The sequence below is a fragment of the Mirounga leonina genome, unplaced genomic scaffold (assembly GCF_011800145.1).
Source record: "Mirounga leonina isolate KUSES-001 unplaced genomic scaffold, KU_Mleo_1.0 Mir_174, whole genome shotgun sequence".
NCBI lineage: Eukaryota > Metazoa > Chordata > Mammalia > Carnivora > Phocidae > Mirounga > Mirounga leonina.
In genome coordinates, this window is record NW_023270451.1 from 77243867 (window position 1) to 77264616 (window position 20750).

General features: G+C 47.8%; 1 protein-coding gene across 2 annotated transcripts in view; it reads right to left on the reverse strand.

The window, feature by feature from the left end:
• DENND2A (DENN domain containing 2A) overlaps window positions 1–20725 on the reverse strand; it is a 96630-nt gene extending 75905 nt beyond the window's left edge. The window contains exon 1 of one of the 2 annotated variants that reach the window (XM_035021231.1): window positions 20675–20725. The gene's annotated coding sequence lies outside the window, so the exon portion shown is untranslated. Of the gene's footprint in view, window positions 1–19837; window positions 19976–20674 lie in introns of those variants that run through there. The other variant, XM_035021232.1, reaches the window with a different exon arrangement.
• Between the last annotated feature and the right edge of the window lie 25 nt (window positions 20726–20750).

The window sequence follows — 20750 nt, forward strand, 5'->3', positions numbered from 1 at the left end:
CTATGCGTCTGCCACAAATCATCAAAGTATGAGTTACGAAATTATGAAATATGCTGGGTGCCTGGGTGGCTCAGTTGGTTAAGCGACTGCCTTCGGCTCAGGTCATGATCCTGGAGTCCCGCATCGGGCTCCCTGCTCGGCAGGGAGTCTGCTTCTCCCTCTGACCCTCCCCCCTCTCATGTGCTCTCTCTCATTCTCTCTCTCAAATAAATAAATAAACTCTTAAAAAAAAATTTTAAAAAAAAGAAATTATGAAATATGCTCACATTGCCAAAATATGGCTTAAGAATCTGAATTCTGGTAAATATATTTTAAGTAAAAAAGTACAGGGGCTCCAGGCTGACTCAGTTGGTGGAGCATGTGACTACTGATCTGGGGTTTGTGAGTTCAAGCCCCACGTTGGGTGTAGAGCCTAATTAAAAACAAACAAACAAACAAACAAAACCTGCATTGCAGTGGTATTATCCTCGTTTTAAAAAATTAAAAGTATACTTTCTTTTTTTTGTTTATTATAGGTCACCGAACTGGGAGGACTCAGGTTCTAACTTCTTTCAACCCCAAATATTTATTTTTTAAAGATTTTATTTATTTGACACAGAGAGAGCACGAACAGGAGACAGAGAGCAAGCACAAGCAGGGGGAACCGCAGGCAGGGGAGAAGCAGGCTCCCTGGGGAGAAGCAGGCTCCCTGCTTCTGAGCAAGGAGCCCGATGCGGGACTCGATCCCAGGACCCCGGGATCATGACCGGAGCCGAAAGCAGCTGCTCAACCAACTGAGCCACCCAGGTGCCCCAACCCCAAATATTTAAACTTGCTTTTCTTTCTCTCTGTTCTGGGCTAGCCAGAAACCACTTCTTATTTCTAACTTCTATGGAAGTCTGGAGTCTGCTTCTCCCTCTCCCTCTGTGATCTCTCTTGCTCTCACTCTCTCTCAAATAAATAAATAAATAAATAAATAAATAAATAAATAAATCTTTAAGGAAAAAAAAGAATCCTAAATATGGAAAAACATATGCATAAATGTTTATAGGTATTACTTATAATATTGCAAACTTAAAAATAACTTAAATGTCAAACAATATAATGGTAACATAAACTATGATATAGTTATTTGATGGAATATTATAGAGCACATCAAATTATGTTTAAAGAGGGGCTCCCGGCTGGCTCACTCTTGATCTCGGGGTGGTGAGTTTGAGCCCCACACTGGGTGCAGAGATTACTTTAAAAAAAAAACTGTGTTGGGGTGCCCTGGTGGCTCAGTGGGTTAGGCCTCTGACTCTTGGTTTCTGCTCAGGTCATGATCTCAGGATCCTGGGATGGAGCCTCATGTGCCTCCCAGCTCAGCGGGGAGTCTGCCTCTCTGCCTCTCTGCCCCTGCTCTCATGCTCAAATGAATAAAAATAAATAAATAATAAATAAAAATAAATCTTAAAAAAAAAAACAAAAACGATGCTTAAGGAGAATACAATTCTGTAAGGACAGAAAGGAGATTAGTGCTTGCCTAGGCCGAGAGCGGGTAGGGCAAGAAAAATGGGAATGATTGCTAATGGGTATGGGGTTTCTTTCTGAGGCAATGAAAATGTCCTAAAATTGATTGTGGTGACGGTTGCACAAGTCTGTAAACATGCTAAAAACCATTAAACTGTACCCTTTAAATGGGCGAACTGTAATGTATGTGAAGTATCTCTCAATAAAACTCTTATTTAAAAAAATAAATTTCTGTGGGTGTCTCGGTCTGCCCTGTGGCGCCCCCAGCAGGTCCTTCGTTGCCTTGCAGCCACAACCAGGCCTGCAGGGCGTTGGCTCACCTGAGCCCCTCTGGCCACCACGCGCTTTGCTACCGCACAGCAATCTCCAAAATGGAAGCGTAAGTGACACTGTATTCTCATTACCTCCTTCCCCTTACTTGACCACCAGGACCTGCATTCTGGCCTCCCACTTCCCAGTACAGCTGTTTCATTGGGTCCAAAGAGAGACTATAGGGAAACCTACGGCTAACAGAAAAATAATCATATAATTCATTCTTCCAACTAACAGTTGTGTCTACTGTGCAAAGGGAACTGAGTGAAGCCTGGGAGAAATATAAAATAAAGACACTGATTTGCCCTCTGAGAGTTTTCATTCTTGTACAGGAAAGACGATGCACAAGACAATACTGTATTATACACCTGGAAGTTGCTAAGGGAGTAGATCTTAAATGTTCTCACTACATACACACACACGTTAACTGTGTGAGGTGATAGGTGTGTTAACTAACCTTCACAGTGTATACATATATCATATAATCCTATCATCGTGTTGTATACTTTAAACTTATCCAAAGTTATATGTCAATTATGTCTCAATAAAGCTGGGGGGAAAGACGCACATGAGTGCCTCCAACGCAAAACACAATATGATAAGCAAAACAGTGAAAGCAAGATCCCTTTGTAGATCTGGGCTCGAAGGATGGGCTGAATTTCCTTTGGGGTATAAGGGTGAAGGCATAGATGTTTGCATGATCTCAGGACAACTAAACGTTGAAGCACAAACCACAGAACGAAAAGCAGCACCAATTCCATAAGGAGATTACACTGAACTGAGGGCTGGATTCCTTTCAGGGGTCAATCAAGTGAACAAAGGCAGAATCTGTGAACACAATTTGTGTAGATTTTCTGACAGCTTTTACCAAGATACTACTGTAAGCGTAACGACCTTACATATTTTTTTATTTGGAAATGATTTCAGTTTGCAGTACAGTTGCCAGAATTTTACAGAAAACTCTTCTAAACCCTTTATACAAATTTACCAAGTTTTAACATTCTCTCAATGGAAGACTGCTTTAAAATGCTGTTTTGGAGGCTTAGGGAAAGTAAGTTCTAGGCAGGCACTAGAAGTCTTGAGTGCTCATGAATCCAAAAGAAAACAATCTTACAAAACCAGTTTACTGAAGTAAGCAAGCACAGCCAGGTCCAAAAGACAACTCGACCCCCAACCTACCCTAACCCTCCACCAGGACCTCCCAGGAGGACACTGACAACTTTAAAACCAGAATACCAGACATGGAAGACAAGCTAGGAAAGCACTGAAAAATACAAAAGAGTGGGGGGGGGGGTTGGGGGTTGGGGGGCCACCACTATATATTAAAACATACTATAAAGCCTCTACAACTAAAACAGTGTGCTACTGCCAGAAGAACAGATAAATAGACTGGTGGAACAAAATAGAAAGCCTAGACCCAACTACACATAGAACTTTATATATGATAGGGGCGCCTGGGTGGCTCAGTCGGTTAAACGTCTGCCTTCGGCTCAGGTCCTGATCTCAGGGTCCTGGAATGGAGCCCTGCATCAGGCTCCCTACTCAGCAGTGAGTCTATTTCCCTTTCCCTCTGCCCCTCCATCAGCTTGTGCTCTCTCTCTCTCACTCTCTCTCTCAAATAAAAAACAGAAAAGAACTTTATATATGATAAAGGTAGCATCTTAAATCACTAGGGCAAAAGTGGACTTTTTAATAAATGATGCTGTAATAACCAAATAGGCCAAAAATGTTCAAGTAAGATCACACTGCAACTCTCATGTGCCTGGGGCACCTGGCTGACTCAGTCTGTAGAGCATATGACTCTTGGTCTCAGGGTAGTGAGTTCAAGCCCCACATTGGGCATGGAGCTTACTTAAAAAAAAAAAAAAAAAGATGTACCTGCAGTTCTGGTGAACTGAGGATAATCCGCATCTTTTTCAGAGCCAGAAAACCAGCTGCAGGCAAGAACTAGTTTCACAAGGGGACTGCAGCCTTGAGGGGCTAACAGGAGACCCTGAAGGATCTGACCAGTGCCTGCCATAACTCCCGAAGGGCTCTAACTGCCTCAGAACCTGCTATGATTTCAGTGAAGTTTTTAAAAGTCTGATTCTTGGGGCGCCTGGGTGGCTCAGTTGGTTAAGCGTCTGCCTTTGGCTCAGGTCATGATCTCAGGCCCGGGATCGAGTCACACATCATGCTCCCTGCTCACTGGGGAGTCTGCTTCTCCCTCTGCCTGCCACTCCCCCTGCTTGTGTGCACTTGCGCGCTCCCTCTCTGACAAATAAATAAAATCTTTTTTTTTTTAAAGACTTTATTTATTTATTTATTTATTTATTTATTTATTTGACACAGAGAGAGAGCGAGAGCAGGAACACAAGCAGGGGGAGTGGGAAAGGGAGAAGCAGGCTTCCCGCTGAGCAGGGAGCCCCATGCGGGGCTTGATCCCAGGACCCTGGGATCATGACCTGAGCCAAAGGCAGATGCTTAACGACTGAGCCACCCAGGCGCCCCTAAATAAAATCTTAAAAAAAAAAAAAAAAGTCTGATTCTTCTTCTAGGGCAGCCCTAGAGCTTATAATACATTTGTGCAGCACCTGATATCCATACTATACACACATTATAACATATATAACCGCCCTCCCTCCCACAAATTTCCAGGTGTGTTACTGTTATCCTTATTTTGAAGGTGAGAAGATCAAGGTTCAGAGACTTGCCCAGAATCACAACTGTTTAAGAGACAGAACAGGGGGGCCCCTGGGTGGCACAATCCGTTAAGTGTCTGACTCCTGGTTTCAGCTCAGGTCATGATCTTAGGGTCCTGGGATCGGGTCCTGGGATCGAGCCCTGTGTTGAGCCCCATGTCAGGCTCCTTGCTCAGCGTGCAGTCTGCTGGAGATTCTCTTTTCTCTCTGCCCTTCCCACCATGCTTGCTCTTTCTCGCTCTCTCTAAAATAAATAAATAAAATCTTTAAAAAAATAAAAGAGACAGAACAGGGAATTTGTAACTCTCTACTCCAAATTCTATATTTTGGCCCTCAAACCTCCTTATCTGCTCTCTCAGCACCTTCAACTAGAACCAGCCTGGATTGACACCTCTCACAACCTGATGCAAGAATCTGCTAATTGGTGATGCCGAGACCCGGGGGGACAGTAACCTCAGAGTCTGACCCACAGGGGTCAGGCTCCTTCGGGGAGCCTGACTTTCTTCTAAGGGCAGCAAGCAGGAAATGGCTTTCATTCATAACCTTTGGGAAGGTCAGGGTAAAGAAATTAGCACTGTTACATCCTGTGATCTGTCAGGCATTGATTTAAGCACTTCACAAACATAATTCTAGAAGTAATGCATCGCCCAAGACAAATGAAAACATATGTCCACATATGTTCTTCTACACTAATATTCATATCAGCATTATTCATAATGGCCATAAAGTGGAAATAATCCAAACGCCATCAACTGATGAACAGATAACTAAATCTGGTATACCCACACCATGGAATATTCTTCAGTTATAAATGCAACGAAGTACTGATACATGTTACAACGTGAACCTTGAAAACATTACGCTAAATGAACAGAAGCCAGTCACAAAAGCCCATACATCGTTTGAGTCCATTTATCCGAAATGTCCAGAACAGGGAAAGCTATAGAGACATAAAGTAGATAAGTGGTCACTTAGGGCTGAGGGGAAAGGAGAGGGAGTCAGGGGGTGACGGCTAAGGGGTAGGAATGGGTTTCTTCTTCCCTGTGGTGAAAATGTTCTAAACCACTGTGGTGGTGGTTGCACAACTCTGTGAATATACTAAAAGCCATCAAATTGTATGCTTTCAGTAGATGAATTTTTTTTTTTTTTTTTAATTCATGAGAGAGAGAGAGAGAGACAGAGGGAGAAGCAGGCTCCCCGTGGAGCAGGGAGCCCGATGCGGGACTCGATCCCAGGACCCTGGGGATCGTGACCTGAGCCGAAGGCAGACGCTTAACCGACTGAGCCACCCAGGCGTCCCCAGTAGATGAATGTTTATGGTAAGTAAATTATTCCTTAATAAAGCTATTACCAAAAAAAGAAAGGAAGGGGTGGGCAGAGGAAGGAAAGAAGGATCAATCCAAGCATCCAGCACCATGTACCAAGCACATAATAGGAAGTCATAAGAGCATCACTGAGATTTTAAAAGAGACATGTCTGGTCCCAAAGCCCTTGCTCCAGAATGCCATTACTTCCTTCACAGGCAGTATCTCTGACGAAGTACTTAGCGAACGAATCCAAGAAACTAGGATACTTATGAATACAGTGGTAAAACAAATGAACACAAAACGGTCACAGAAACATAACACGGGTAGTAGACATGGCAGGCGCTATGCGGAGCTTGCCTACCTCACAAGCAGGTCCCCTTTTCTACAAAGCGTCCTATCCCTCATCCGAAGGGTTCCAGGGTCGCCGGCAGCCATCTTTGAATGATGATCCCACCCACACCCACAGCTGATTGGCTCTAGAGGAGGCCCGACTCAAGTCGGGCCAATCAGATTCCACTCCTAGGGAGTTGCGCCGATCTGCGTGGCTGGAACATGGAATCCCGAGCCTGCGAGGGAGCCATTTCCCAGCTTGTGGAGTAAGGAGCCGGGAGGCCTGCGCTGTTGGGGAGACTGATGCCAGTGCGCCGATGGCTTAGCAGCCCCTGGATCCAGTCCCCTTTTGAGGCTAGGCAGCAGTCCTGCCCGTGGGTTCCACCAGACATCTTCATACCTTGGTTTAGGCAACCAAAAGAATCCCCCCCGCAACGCCTAGTGCCGTGTTAAATCTGTGTTCATCTGCTATGTTCAACGACTTTCCCAAAGCGAAAAAGTAAAACTACTGTATGTGTGAGATTTTTGGGGGGACGATATTTATTTATTTATTTGACAGAGACACGGCGAGGGAGGAAACACAAGCGGGAGGAGTGGGAGAGGGAGAAGCAGGCTCCCCGCTGAGCAGGGAGCCCAATGCGGGGCTCGATCCCCGGACCCTGGGACCCTGACCTGAGCTGAAGGCAGATGCTTAACGACTGAGCCACCCAGGAGCCGCAGATTTTATTTATTTTTTAGAGAGAGAGAGGGCATAGAGAGAGTGAAAAGCAGATTCCTAGCTGAGTAGAGAGCCTGACCTGGGGCTCCACCCCAGGACCCTGGCATCAGGACCTGAGCCCTAGGCAGACGCTTAACCCACTGAGCCACCCAGGCGCCCCTGTATGTGTGAGTTTTAAACATGAATCTGCATCGATATCCATGAAGCTAAGCTAGCTTCAGCTACTAAGGAAACTAACCCCCCCCCCCCTTGGGTTTGCCTCCAGCCTGGCACAGGAGGTTGGGTGCGAAGTGATCATTCCCGTGACACGATTGAGGGGCAGAAGAGCAGCTCTCAAGAAGTCCTTTTCCCTCCCTGAGGCTCTTCATGACACTGGAGGTGCTGGAAACTTCTTAGTAAAGCTATCATGAGACCTAACCTTTCCAAGGACTTTAAGAGCATATTATAAGCATTACTACAGGAGAGCTGCTGAACCCTTGGATGAACCCTTAAATAAGACATGGTATCAGAAGGTGAACATTCTGAATCCTTCCTTCCCAATAAAAACCTCACTGAAAAAACTCTAGCTTTATATTGGAATGGACTAATGAGAGGTTACTGTGGGTAAATGAACAAATAAAAGGCATGCATGCCTTCTTCAGTTCTTATTTTAGATCTACAATATACATACAAGAAAGCAGATACCACATCTCTCCCACACACACACACTGGCAGGAACACGTTTGAATGAAAAATATTTCTAAGAGTTTTGCATAGTCTGGACACCAGAAGGAAGAGCTGACAGGAGGGAAGGGATGGACGAGTCCTTTTCCCATCTCTCTGTCTATTTATGGGAGCCATTTCCCTTCAGGAAATGCTGAGCCCCTTCTCCCAGGACCCTGTTGGGAATGACGCCTGCACTGGCTGACCCAGCCTTCCACATCCTTCTCCTGGCCTCAGCAATTCTCCCCTCGTGACCCAGTCAGTACTGGGAACCCAGCCTGTAAATGACAGTGCTTTTAGAGGCCCCAGTCTAGTGAGGAAATTCAAAGAGAAAAGGGAGGGTGGGAGAGACACACCACGAAGCCAGAAAGCCCCTGGCGTGGAGAAGCTCCTAAATCTGAACACGGTATCAAAGGGGATGAAAGGGGATGGATCAGGAGGAAGTTGGGGCTAGAAACGATGACACTGTGGCCCAGGAGTTTTGTGGCTCCCGTAGCTTTGGTCACCTGGCTGGGTGGTGGCAGAGGCAGGAGCAGGACCCAGGGCTCCTGTCGCCCCATCTAGGGCTCAATCACCAGCTCCATACTCTTTTCCCTTCCCCAGATGACTCACGTTTCAATGGAAAGCTGTCCCAGGGGAACTTGGGTCTATTGTGTCCTTGATGAAGGTGGTTCGCTTCTCTTCTTGGTCTTCTCTTTTTGGTCATCTGGGGTTTGGGTTGGTTTTTGTTTTATTTTTTAAAGGATTTTATTTATTTATTTCTTAGAGAGAGAGACAGCGAGAGAGGGAACACAAGCAGGGGGAGTGGAAGAGGGAGAAGCAGGCTTCCCGCAGAGCTGGGAGCCCGATGCGGGGCTCATCCCAGGACCCTGGGATCATGACCTGAGCCAAAGGCAGACGCTTAACGACTGAGCCACCCAGGCGCCCCTGTTTGTGTTTTAGAGGTGAGAAATGTCCTTTGTTATTAGGACATTGAGGGATTTTTACAAAGCAACAAAAGCAAAAATGTTTGCCCCACAGATGCCAGGTAATATTAGTCGCTGGCTCCCAGGGAATGCTTTTTCTGCTTTTACAAAAAAATTAATGAATATATATAGTGTTCAGAGCTTCCCTGCCCTATACCAGGGAGAAAAAGAGACTTAGTGTTAGCAGGTCAAAGAAAATGAACTGGAGAATGAGGGTAAGACAGAAAAGTAGAGACTGAGAATCAGAACAAAGACTGAAAACCAAAGAAACAGGGAAAGAATGGCAGTAAAACACTGAGAGGAGAGACCCAACAAAAACCTGCCAAGACACAGACCAACAGGGAGGCTATGGGAGGTCACATCCAGATGCCTCTCCATCGGATGCAGCATCCTGGCGATCAACTTTTTTGCAGCTGAAATGTATATAAAGGAAATACCTTGCCGAAGTGTATATCATGGGCAAGAGAATAGCTAGAATGCCCTATTGGCAAATACTTGGAATTAGAATTTTCCCAGCCCCACATTTCTATTCATATTCTTTCCCTCAGTTGTCATCCTCCCTTTTCCTTGCTATTATATTCCCACCTACCCCTCAAAATCTAGTTTAAATCCTAAGTTTTCCATAAAACCTACTCTGACCCCTCCAAACTAAAGTTCTTCCCCACTCTTCTGAATTTCTAGAGCAATTATTAACTTATCTATACTTGATAATCTAACTAAATGTGCGTAACCTTGTCTTATCTCTTCTATGACTGGCTTCAACTGTTACTGAAATACGTTTTACTCGGGGTATCTGAGTGGCTCAGTGAGTGGAGAGTCTGACTCTTTTTTTTTTTTTTAAGATTTTATTTATTTTTGACAGAGAGAGAGTGTACAAGCAGGGGAAGCAGCAGGCAGGAGAGGTAGAAGCAGGCTCCCCGCCTAGCAGGGAGCCCGATGCGGGGCTCGATCCCAGGACCCTGGGGTCATGACCTGAGCCTCCTGGGATCATGACCTGAGCCGAAGGCAGTCGCTTAACAACTGAGCCACCCAGGCGCCCCTGAGCCTCCGACTCTTGATTTGGGCTCAGGTCGTGATCTCCGGGGTCGTTGAGATCCAGCCCCACCCACCTCGGGCTTGCACTCTCCCTCTCTTTCAAAATAAATAAATAAAATCTTTAAAAAAATATATGTTTTACTCAAGGTTCCACATGTCTATGTTTGCCACTTCAAACTGCAATAATGAATGGATGGCTAACATTTATTATTTACTATTCTCTAGGCAAGATTCTACATGGATTCTTGCACTGAATCCTCACACCAACCCTATGACTGCCTCCCCTTTACAGATGTGGAAACTGAGGTCTGGAGTGAATAACTTTTCCTAAGGCTACATGGATGCTGAATGGGTCCAGTTTGTCAGATTCAAGAGTCCAGTGCCTAGCACCCGAATAAATGCCTTGGGGGTAGGGTCCAGGCCTTCCCCTCCTGGGTACAGAGTAGCATCTCAGTACATTGTTATGATTGGATTTTATTCCAGGTCCCCAGCACCCATCCCCTTTCATACCTCCCCTCCATCCCTTCCCTGCCCACCACAAACACCCTGGCCCCACCCCCCCATCCCATCGGATCTGTCCTGGGCCCTGAGCACGTGGAGAGCCCCAGGGCCTGTGCCTCCCAGGGCTGGATGCTCACACTGCACCACTAAGTAGCCACTTGAAGGGATGCACCTGAAGGCCACGATTTGTTTGCTTCCTGACACCCATCTCTGGTTCCAGCTGTGCTGCCCAAACTCCTCACTTTCCTGCCTCCTCTCTCCCTCTCTAATTCCTGCCCTCCTCTTCCTTTCCTCCCCCTCAAACCCCTTCCTACCCTCTTTTGCTGGCTTCTGTTCTCTTTCTTTCCATGAGCAGAGACTTTCCAGCTTGGCTCCCGGCCAGCACATTTGGACAAAAGGCAGCAATCTTAGAGGAAGACGTCATCTCCCATCCCCTTTCCCGGGGCCAGCACCGTGGCTCCCGAGACCAGAGAGGGAGAAGGGGGCCCAGGCTGCTCTGCCGTGGCTCCCCGTTCTGGGAAAGGCCTTGAGCGATGGGGTTAAAAGCAAAGAGTTTGCAAACAGACCCAGGTTCAAACTCCAGTTCTGCCACTTGAGCCAGGGGGAACTTGCACAAGTTACTTTTCAAAGACTTCGCTCTCTCCTCTATAAAACGGTGGTCATTGTAGCACCTCCTTTGAAAGAATGCAGGAAGGATTAAATGAGAAATGCACCTGTAAAGCATTCGGCACAGCACATGTCCTATAAAAAGTGCTCCACACCCGTCGTCTGTAATAAAGCAAGCTTAACTCTGCCAAATAATAAAATAGGAGTAATAATACGGGAGCTTGTATTAATACTACTACCACCGCCTCAACTCCTCTGCAGGGCTGCTGATCCGGCCTCAGCTGTTTGCAAGTGTGGTAAAGCTGTAAACCACTCTCCAACATGGAATTGCTATTACCGTGTACGACTTGGCTTTGAAATTGGAAGGGGAGCTGACCCCCTTTCCTTTTCAGTAGGAACCAGGACGTGCTAATGCTCAGCTTCAGTGCTGGATGTGGAAGTAGGAGGAGCCCACCCCCGATCAGCACAGCAGGGCTCATCCTGACTCCCCGCCCTCCTCCTCCCCTCCCCCTCCGTTTTCAGGCTCCCTGAACTCTGAGGCCCTGTTTCTGTTTGTTTACTATCTGTGCTGGTGTGTGGTACTTGGAAGTTGTGCAATGCTTGGGAACGCGTTCACTTTTATTTAGCTAGGTTTTGAGATATGGGAAATGGTCTTTCCCCTAGGATTTTATTTAGCTCATCTGGGCCAGCATGGATGGATTTGAATTTAATCAATAAGATTAATCAAAAGAGCTGAGTATAGTAGTCCGCATGAGATGCTGTTGGGAAATACACACATATATGGGATGGTCCCTGCCTCTTAGAGCTACGGATGACAGCTATGAATCAATCAATGGAATGGCAATTAAAGATTGCAATTATTCAAGACAAAAAGACAGAAGCAGTCCAGGGAATGCCTGACACACATTCCACAGAAGTCACAACAGGAGATTGGCTCAAGGACTAAATCTGAACTACAGTGGTGAAGGTTATAGAACAAATATAAACTGAAGGGATGCAGAGGTGGGCAATGAAGGTCAGAGGAGTCACAGACAGCCTCAAAGAAGAGGTTGGATCTGATGGCCCTTGTGACTGGACTGGGTCCCAACAACTGGGGAAGGAGAACGCACTCCAGGCGAGGCAAGAGCAAGAAGAAGTTGCACCCCTGCCCGGACGCATGGACTGGGGGCTGGAAGCCCTTGGACGTGCGATGGGAGCCAGGAGACGATGAAGTGGCTTGGTGGCTTACATTTGGGCATGTCCTGAAAGCAAGGAGGAGGAGTTAAGAGGGGCTACCCTGGGAAAATGAAGAGGATACATAACGAAGATATGTACTCTTTTGGACATAATAGGGTTGAAATGGCACCTTCAAGAGGAACCTTGTGGAGTAGGCAGTCAGAGGTAAAGATCTAAGGGTCTGGGGAAGGAAGCTCCCTGGAGGGGTAAATCTGGGAGGGAGCCCAGGAACCCCTGCACACAAGAATGAGCTCCCCAAGGGACAAGTGCAGACAAAGAGAGTGAGGACACCAGCTCTGGTTGCTCTTCCACGGCCCTCATTACTCAGCTTGCCTCAGTTTCTTTTTGTTTCTTTATGTGGGCCTTCCAACTAGACGCTGCAGTCTGATGGTAGAACACTGGCCTTGGGCTTCTTTTTACTCCTCTACAGTGCCTAACCCACACTTGGTCTACTACGAGTGAGGCGTACATGCTTGCCAAATAAGAAAAAGAAAATGAATCAGTGGAGATCTCCTTTTCTAAAGATGATGAGGATAAGCCAAAGAGTGTGGCATCTCAGGTGAGGAGGCAATATTCAGAGTACTTACCAAAGGGGTGGCTGGACCACCAGCGACTCAGAATGACCTCACTGTTAACCCTGTAATGGCTGGATCTGGGGAGGTTGGGGTTCCGGGGAATGTGGGACACTGGGAGCTCAGCAGTTCAGAAGCAGTCAGCATTTTGACAAGCGGACCGATGTATGAGTGCACAGTGGTTCTACATTGACCCTGACCTGGGTCAGGGTGGGGGTGGGGTCACGTACATTAGGGAGCTAAAGAACAGAGAACTGGCCCCCGGGGGCATCATTAGTAATTGAGGATAAGGTGTCAGCAGCTGGTTAGGGAAGGAAGCCAGATTTCAGGGCCTTGGGGAGGAGCTGGTGGACCAGCCTCAGGGGCTCTTACAGCCACTCCATCTCCCCATCCTGAAAGCATCCTGCTTCTCTTTTCCTCCAGGCAGCAGGCAGCCTGAACCTGGAGCTGTGTGGGTATCAGAAGCTGCCTCTTTGACCCTTTCCCCAGCTCTCTCCTCTCTGCCCCAGGCCAGGGATCTTGGCTGTCCTGCGTTCAGGGGAGAGGAGAGCCCTTCTTGGCTCCATCTAGGCAGTGCTGGGACCTCCAAGTCTCATGGTTTTGGGAGGCATCAAGGAGCTCACTCTCCTCTGACATTTTTTTCACCCCATTAGATGCATGGGTTCAGCTGGAGGGTAAACAGAGAGCACTGGTCCCTTTTTGATGTCCTGGGAGTTTGTGCATATTTGTTGACTGTCACCAGCACAGACGATGACATGGACCAGATGGAAAGGATGACAGTGGCCACAAGATGCCAGGGAGTCTTACTTGGGGTTGGATGACCACACACTTCATTCCAAATCTGAACCCCTCTCACCTGCAACTCAGAGTATTAAGTAGAGAACCCCTCTGAGCCCCCAGAGAGCTGGAGACATTTTCTGGCAGAGAAGCCCAGAGCACCCGCAAGCTGCTTTGAGAAGCTCCTCTGTGTCTTCCCAGTCACCACCCCTGACAAAGTCTGTGGCTGAGAAACTGGCCCACTCCAGCTGCAGGGGATGCAAGTTCTGAATCTCAGGCTGCCCCATCGCCCCTGCCCGGTGATCAAATCAGTCCTCTATGGCTTCTCCCCCAGCTAACTTCTCCCCTGACCATGCAAAGGGCAGTTTTAATCCTGATTTGCTGCATGATCCCGTACAAATGCCTTTGCCGCTCATCTGGGGTGGTTGAGCCTGTAATTCCCAGAGACCTGAAAAGCACATAAAATTATAGAAGTGTCCTGCTTCAACGGTTCTCATTTGCTGAAAAAAGGCAGTCAGTTATTATTTTTCTCAGGGTGAGCTGGGGGTTGGCAGGGACAGTAGTATCCATCTCCTCTGACTCTTTTTTTTTAAATTTTATTTATCTATTTGAGAGAGAGTGAGAGCGAGAGAGATCACAGAAGGAGAGGAAGAGGGAGAAGCAGACTCGCCACTGAGCAGAGAGCCCGATGTGGGGCTCGAGCCCAGGACCCTGAGATCATGACTGAGCAGAAGGCAGACGCTTAACCGACTGAGCCACCCAGGCGCCCCTCCTCTGACTCTTTTAGTGGGAAGAAGAAGTTTACACGTAGCACCTGACCCCTCCTCCTTCCCTGGCTTTGGGCTCTACTCTAGCGGGGGCTAAACAAGGCTGGGGGGGAGGGGGCGGGCAGAAGGATGGTACAGACTCATGTCTGCTTATGTCAATGCACTGGGACCAGCAGGGAGAAGGGAGGGACACGGCCAACTCTCACCCTTTCCCGGGGCCTTGACAAGATGCAGTTTCCAAGGACAGTCCCAGGGTAAGCCTGTTGTAGACCAATTAACAACTTATCTTAAGGGCTCCCTTTCTACTTTCCAAGTGTCCCAGTTGTATATGTGGTTGCCCTATCCATGACCCATGGTGGATTTGCAGAGAACTTGGTGCTAAGTCAAATGCAACCCTATGACAGCTTCCTTTCGGAGAAGTGAGGAAGTATGAGGGAGAAAAGGAAGGCACTGTGCATTACTGCACTGGGTTGACTCTTGTGTGTAACCCACCCCACCCATCCCACGTTTCCGCCTACACAATATGTGGAATGGTGGTTACGTGGGATCAAGGTTATAGGAACATGAAACCAGTTGCCAGAGACAAAATTAAGTCAGTTCATTGGATAACAACCTATAAAACATAAAAAACCCTCTTAGAAATTATAATTTTAATATGTTGCCTATTTTAATTTAATAAAACTCAAAATAGTAGATTCCCTTTATGAATGTACCACACTGTGAATTTTCATTTTCGGATTAACTTAAATAGAAACTCATAGTAAATTCAGTGGGGGAACTAGGGTGGGAACACTTGGGTTAAGGGAGAGGGAGAGAATATATTTTACAATTTTTTTTTTAAGACTGAGCATCGGAATCTCATTTTTGAAATGTCCATCACTGGGCCCAAAGATATTCAATATGCATTTTGCTTTGAAATCTATTTTAATTTAGCAATTACACCTCTAGGAATTTATCTTACAGAAATATTGGAACAAGTGCCAGAGAGTGGCTAAACTCAGGAAAACCCAGGGCTCATAAACAGGTAATGTGTTAAACAAATGAAGGCGATCCACACAGAAGGAACTCTAGGTGGCTGGGGCGGTGGGGGGGGGGGGGGGGGGGGGGGGGGGGGGGGGGGGGAAGGATGGGACTATGTATGTCCCCCATGGAATTATTCTCACAAACCACTGTTCAATTGTGACAGCATGCATCCATTTCTGCAAGCAAACATATTACATGCAAAGGGAAGAAAAATCTAGGAGGGCTTGGGATATATACCAAACAGTGATTGCCTCTAAGGAGGGAGATGGTATGGGGTAAACTTTCATTTTTTCGTTTTATTCTTTTTACGTATTGCTTAAATGTTTTCCAACAAGCAGAACTTTCACAGTGTACACAGAAAGATATATGTATATATACAACGATGTATATAAAAGCAATCTTACAATTTTAAAGTACACTTTTTAAGAAAACAAAACCACCAAAGGAAATGCATTTGATACTGTGTTTGAACTGGTCTGACAAGTCCTGCTGATAAGACACGCAGCCCTGGGTACCATGGAAGGATGGTCACGGTCACAATTTCCTGTCCTGACCCCACTCTCCAGCTCGATCCTGCTCTCATTTCCTTCTGAAGGGGAGCATGAAACCTCTTGTTCCCCATTACTAAGGGAAGTTAACCTCTTCCCTGAGCTTGCCACGAAGGTGACTCATCCCTTCCTTCCCTAAGACCAGGGGGAAAAAGATAACAGTTTTTGGCAGTTCAGCCTGTTAGAAGGGGAGTTTGGGGCTCACCTCTCTTCCAGTCGACTGTAGGCCAAGGATGGATGTGTCAAAGGGAAGCCAAAGACAAAGCCCTTCTGGGCTGCAGATGGCAAAGGGCTTAACTTCTAGGCAAGCTGAGAGTCGACAGGATACATTTTTGCTCAGCTCAGACAATGATCTTAACAAGAGCGTAAAAGATGGTCTGACTCTGGCTTCCCAACATATTCATCTTTGGACATCAATTCTAGAAAACTGAGTAATCGCTTGCCTCAGTTCCAGGCACTGACTTGCCTCCTATAACTAAAGGGGCAGATGTGCTTGTCAGTCCTTCTGTTTGGTAGCCAGTGTGTGTGGGTTAAAGAGAGTATGGGGTGGGACGCCTGGGGGGCTCAGTTGGTTAAGCATCGGCCTTCAGCTCAGGTCACTTTCCCAGGGTCCTGGAATCGAGCCCCGCATCAGGCTCTCTGCTCAGCGGGAAGCCTGTTTCTCCCTCTGACCCTCCCCCTGCTTGTGTTCTCTCTCTCTCTCTGACAAATAAATAAAATCTTAAATAAAAATAAATGAAGAGAGCCTGGGGTACCCATGGAGGCCATCTGGCTCTGTGGAGGAAGAAGGGTCCATGCCTGGACACAGGAGACTGGGCATGACATAACCTTGGTCACTCATGAGTACATGTGACAAATTCCACAGGCCCTCAGGAAGCAAAAAAGAAGGGGCTGGGGTTCCAGAGAGAGTAAAGGAAGCTGAGTCAACTTTGCCCACAGCCAAAGAAATGAATGCCTGCAAGGTGTATTTGAGTGTTGTTGGGAAAGTCATTGAGCCTCAAAATTTTCCCCTATTATCCTGTCAGAGATGCAAAATTCAACCCTTATAGATTCTTCCTTTTGATTGAGACCTTATGGATGTTCAATTGCAAACTAATTCTCCCAGCTTTTTTTTTTTAAAGATTTTATTTATTCACTTGAGACACAGAGATACAGAGAGAGAGAGAGAGCATGAGCAGGGAGAGTGGCAGAGGGAGAGGGAGAAGCACAGTCTCTGCACTGAACAGGGAGCCCAACGTGGGACTCTATCCCAGGACCCTGGAATCATGACCTGAGCCGAAGGCAGACGCTTAACCATCTGAGCCACCCAGTCGCCCCCTCCCAGCTTTTTTCCAATCCAGAAGACATGGGTCAGAAAACAAATATACTTGAGTATCAGGAGGCAAGTAGAAAGAACCCAGAACTCAGAGGCTCGGCACTCAAGAAAAGTAGACTTAAGTGGGTTCCAGGCAAAAAGAGAGAGGTGCCAAAGCTTTTCAGTTCAGGCTAAGGTGCAGCACTGCATACAATTGCATCAGACAGCTCTAACTACAGACGCCTTGTGATTATGCTTTTGAATTCCTATTTTTTTTTTTTTAAGATTTTTATTTATTTATTCATGAGAGACAAAGAGAGAGAGGCAGAGGGAGAAGCAGCCTCCCAAGGAGCAGAGAGCCCGATGCGGGACTCGATCCCAGGACCCTGGGATCATGACCTGAGCCGAAGGCAGACGCTCAACCATCTGAGCCACCCAGGCGCCCTTGAATTCCTATTTTTTAAAAAATACTTCACATACACACGAAGCTTCCCATGAATGTGTCTGCCGCTACCCTTCTTATCTGTATCTGTTCAAGCTGACTTTAAATCCTGACGTTGAAGGCTAATCGGCCATTATTTCATAATGAGTAACAGGCTTCTAATTTCAAATTTTATGGGGTCCTTGCTTTTGGAATCTGAGATTTCTGTCCCCTGCTGGGAGGAACCCTTTATGTGACTGTTAAATCAGCCACTCTCACCTCTGGCTGTACCTTAAAATCACCTGTGACCTTTCAAAAATCCTGATGCCCAGAGCCCATTCTCAGAGATTTTTATTTAATCCATCTAGGATCGGGTGCAGGCATCCATTTTTTAAAAAAATGCTCGCCCAGGACATTTAAGTGTTCTAATGTGCACCCTGAGTTAAAAATGTTAAGAAACGTGGTGGGGCTTGGGGAGTAGAATCTCGTACCTACTCAATGCTAATTTAAGACATCTAAAATGAGCAAGAAATGGGTTCAACAGAAGCCATGCATTGACGTGGATTCTGCAGGTTCTGTCCCTTCTGCAGAAAGGAAAGGGAAGGGCCCGGCCAGGAGACTGGTGACTGAGTCTGCAGAACATCCCCGCTTGGCTCTCTCGGCTCACTCTCCCTGCTCTTCAGCGACATTCCTTGAGTTGCAGCAAACAAGATTCCCACCCTCCCTGGCTACACTCGCACTCTGGAGTGAATCTCTGGTCTCCTGAGTCCCACCCTTTCCCTACTGCCGAGAAGCAGGCTTACCATCAGGTCTGAGGGTAGAAAGACTTGGACCACGGTGGGGGAAGTGCTCTGCCCATCGGAGCGGAATCCTCAAATGCCGCTCTCACTCCCCATTTTCCTTTGGTCAGGATTTCCGGATGCACGCTGCCCTAGTGGACCCTTCACCAGACCAGAGTCTCAGCCCAGCGGGCTGTGGACCATTCTGTGACTTGCTTCCTTTCTGTCATGGTGGGCACCCGGCGTGCTTTGCTCTCTACATCCATCAGAGCTCTGCTCTCTACATCCATCAGAGCTCGTGTCACTTCTTCCTCCACTTGAGAAAATGGGCTCCTCCACACAGAATTCCCCTGGCTCCAGCTGCCTGCCCCGCCACTGCCCACAAGCCTGAGCGACACTCAGCAACCCACAGAAATGCAAGCGAGTTCCCAAGTCATAACAGGAAGATGGTATAGGAAGATAGTCATGCGGAATTTTATCTTCCCATCTTTTGTAACACCAACAATGAAGATTTTTTTTCTATGTCACTCTTTAGTCTTTACACAAAGTTCCTCATGACAAATTCCCTGTTGAGTTAATTCCAGGAAAAATTTTGTTCTGAAAATTAATTTGTAAGCTTTCTGTTGTCCAAAATCCCAAACTGTGCAATTCAGTGTATTTTTGTTTGTCTCGAAGCTGCCAGAAAATTTAGAGCCGAATTCACTGTCCAAGTGTTGTAATCTGCTAACCTCAGGCCACTCAAAATATCCATTCCTTTTGCTTTGCTTTGTTTTCTCCTGAGCTTTTGGGCACTTAGTTTTGGTCTAAGTTACCTTACCTGCACCGGAGCCTGTCACCAGGTCCCACCTCTTTATCTCTTGGATCCTTCCATCCTTCTTCAGCATTGCCAATCTTCTCTGCGTCAGTAACTCTGGCCTGGGCACTGCGTGGCCTTGGGCACATCCTCCAGGCCCCCACCCAACCATCAGAGCAGACTTTCTAGGACACCAGGCTGAACCCATCACTCCAGCTTCAGTGAGATCCTCCTTCCCTCTGGGGGCACACTGTGAACTCTCCCCACACTTACCATCCCCTCCTTCCCTTTTGGTGACTTTGAGCTTTCTGTTCCCTCAGGCTGGAACAAACTTCCCTGCTTTGTTTTCCCAGTGAAGAGGTTCTCAGCGCTCAGTCCCAGCATTACCTCGTCTGTGGGCCTCCCCTGAGCTGGGTGGCCCTGCTCTGGGCTCCTCTAGCATGCAGTGCTCATAGCCAGGCCACCCTAGGACTGGTTTGAAATTTTTTTTTTAAGATTTTATTTTTAAGTAATCTCTGTACTGAATGTGGGGCTTGAACTCAACAACCCCGAGATCAAGAATCCCATGCTCTACCGACTGAGCCAGCCAGGCGCCCCTAGTTTTAATTTTTTGACTACCCAACTAGGATGGTTGTTTCTGGAAGTAAGAGAGATATCTTATTCCTTTCTGTGTTTGTTCCTAATGGCTAGCACAGAGCTGTTAAGTGAATGATTACACAACCCAGGGAGGCTTACCTAAGGCCATCTTCCTCCGCCAGACATTTTACTACCCTTCCTCAAAAACAGTCACTGTTTGCCTTTGACTTCTCACAGAATTCTGCTCCACCAAAGCAGCCCACCCCGAAGACTTTCTACTCCACTCCTTTGGTGTGTTCAATACTCGATGATGCAAGCAAAAAGGATTTTGTTCTTTTAAGTTGTAACCAAGGGTGCAAGAGTTTAATAACAAAATTACGGTAGAGAGCCCATTAAAAGCCTACTACCCCGGGGCCATTATTACCTGAGTCCTTGGGAACGTTAGAGAAGTCCCATCCCTGAAGCACGTCTCCACACCGGCTAGAATTCCGCTAGCTCCTTCCCCAGCACCAGCTGGTTAAAGCACAGTCGCCGCACTTCCCTTTCCCCAGCCATGCCCCGCTTCCCCACCCGGTCCCCTCCGCCAAAGGACTCCGCCGCTGAGGTCTGGCTCTCCTCAGGGGGTTGAATCCAGCTCTCTGTGATCCCTCCTAAACATTGTTGTATCTCGTGTTGTTAAGAGACTCCCCCTGGGTTCCATCTGCTCCCAACTCCATCCTTAGGGGCAAAGTGGGAGAAATAAGATCATTTGCTCAACTTTACCCTCCTGCTTTCCCAAGACTGCAAATGCTGACCACAGTGTGTGTGTGTGTGTGTGTGTGTGTGGAGGGGTGTCTGGCTGCTCAGCCCCACTCGATGCCTTCTCTACACACACACACACACACTCTCTCTCTCTCTCTCTCTCTCTCACGCCCCCTGGGACCCAGCCGGGGCTCTGCCCAGTTTCTGCAGGTTTCCGAGGCGCGGGACAACGGCTTCCCCCCTCGGCCCTGAAAGTCTTCCCGAGCCCCCCGAGGCCGTCTGGCCAGTACTCTGCTCAAGTCCCACAGGTCGGCCTGAAGCGCCTCGGTCCCCACGTCCGCACGCGGGAGACCCGGTCTTCGGTCTGCAAGCAGCCACTGGCCCGCTCCGGACCGGGGCAGCTCCCACCGCCTCCTCCCTTCCCCACCGCCGGCGCGTCCCCCCCGCGGCGCCCCCCCCCGCCCCCCGGCCCGCGCGCCCCCTCCTCGGTTCCCCCTGCCCCCCCCCGGCCCGGCCCTACCTCCCGGCGGGCCGCGGCTCCGCGGGCTCCGGGGCGCAGCGCGGGGACGCCCGGGCGGGCGGGGGCGGCGGGCGGG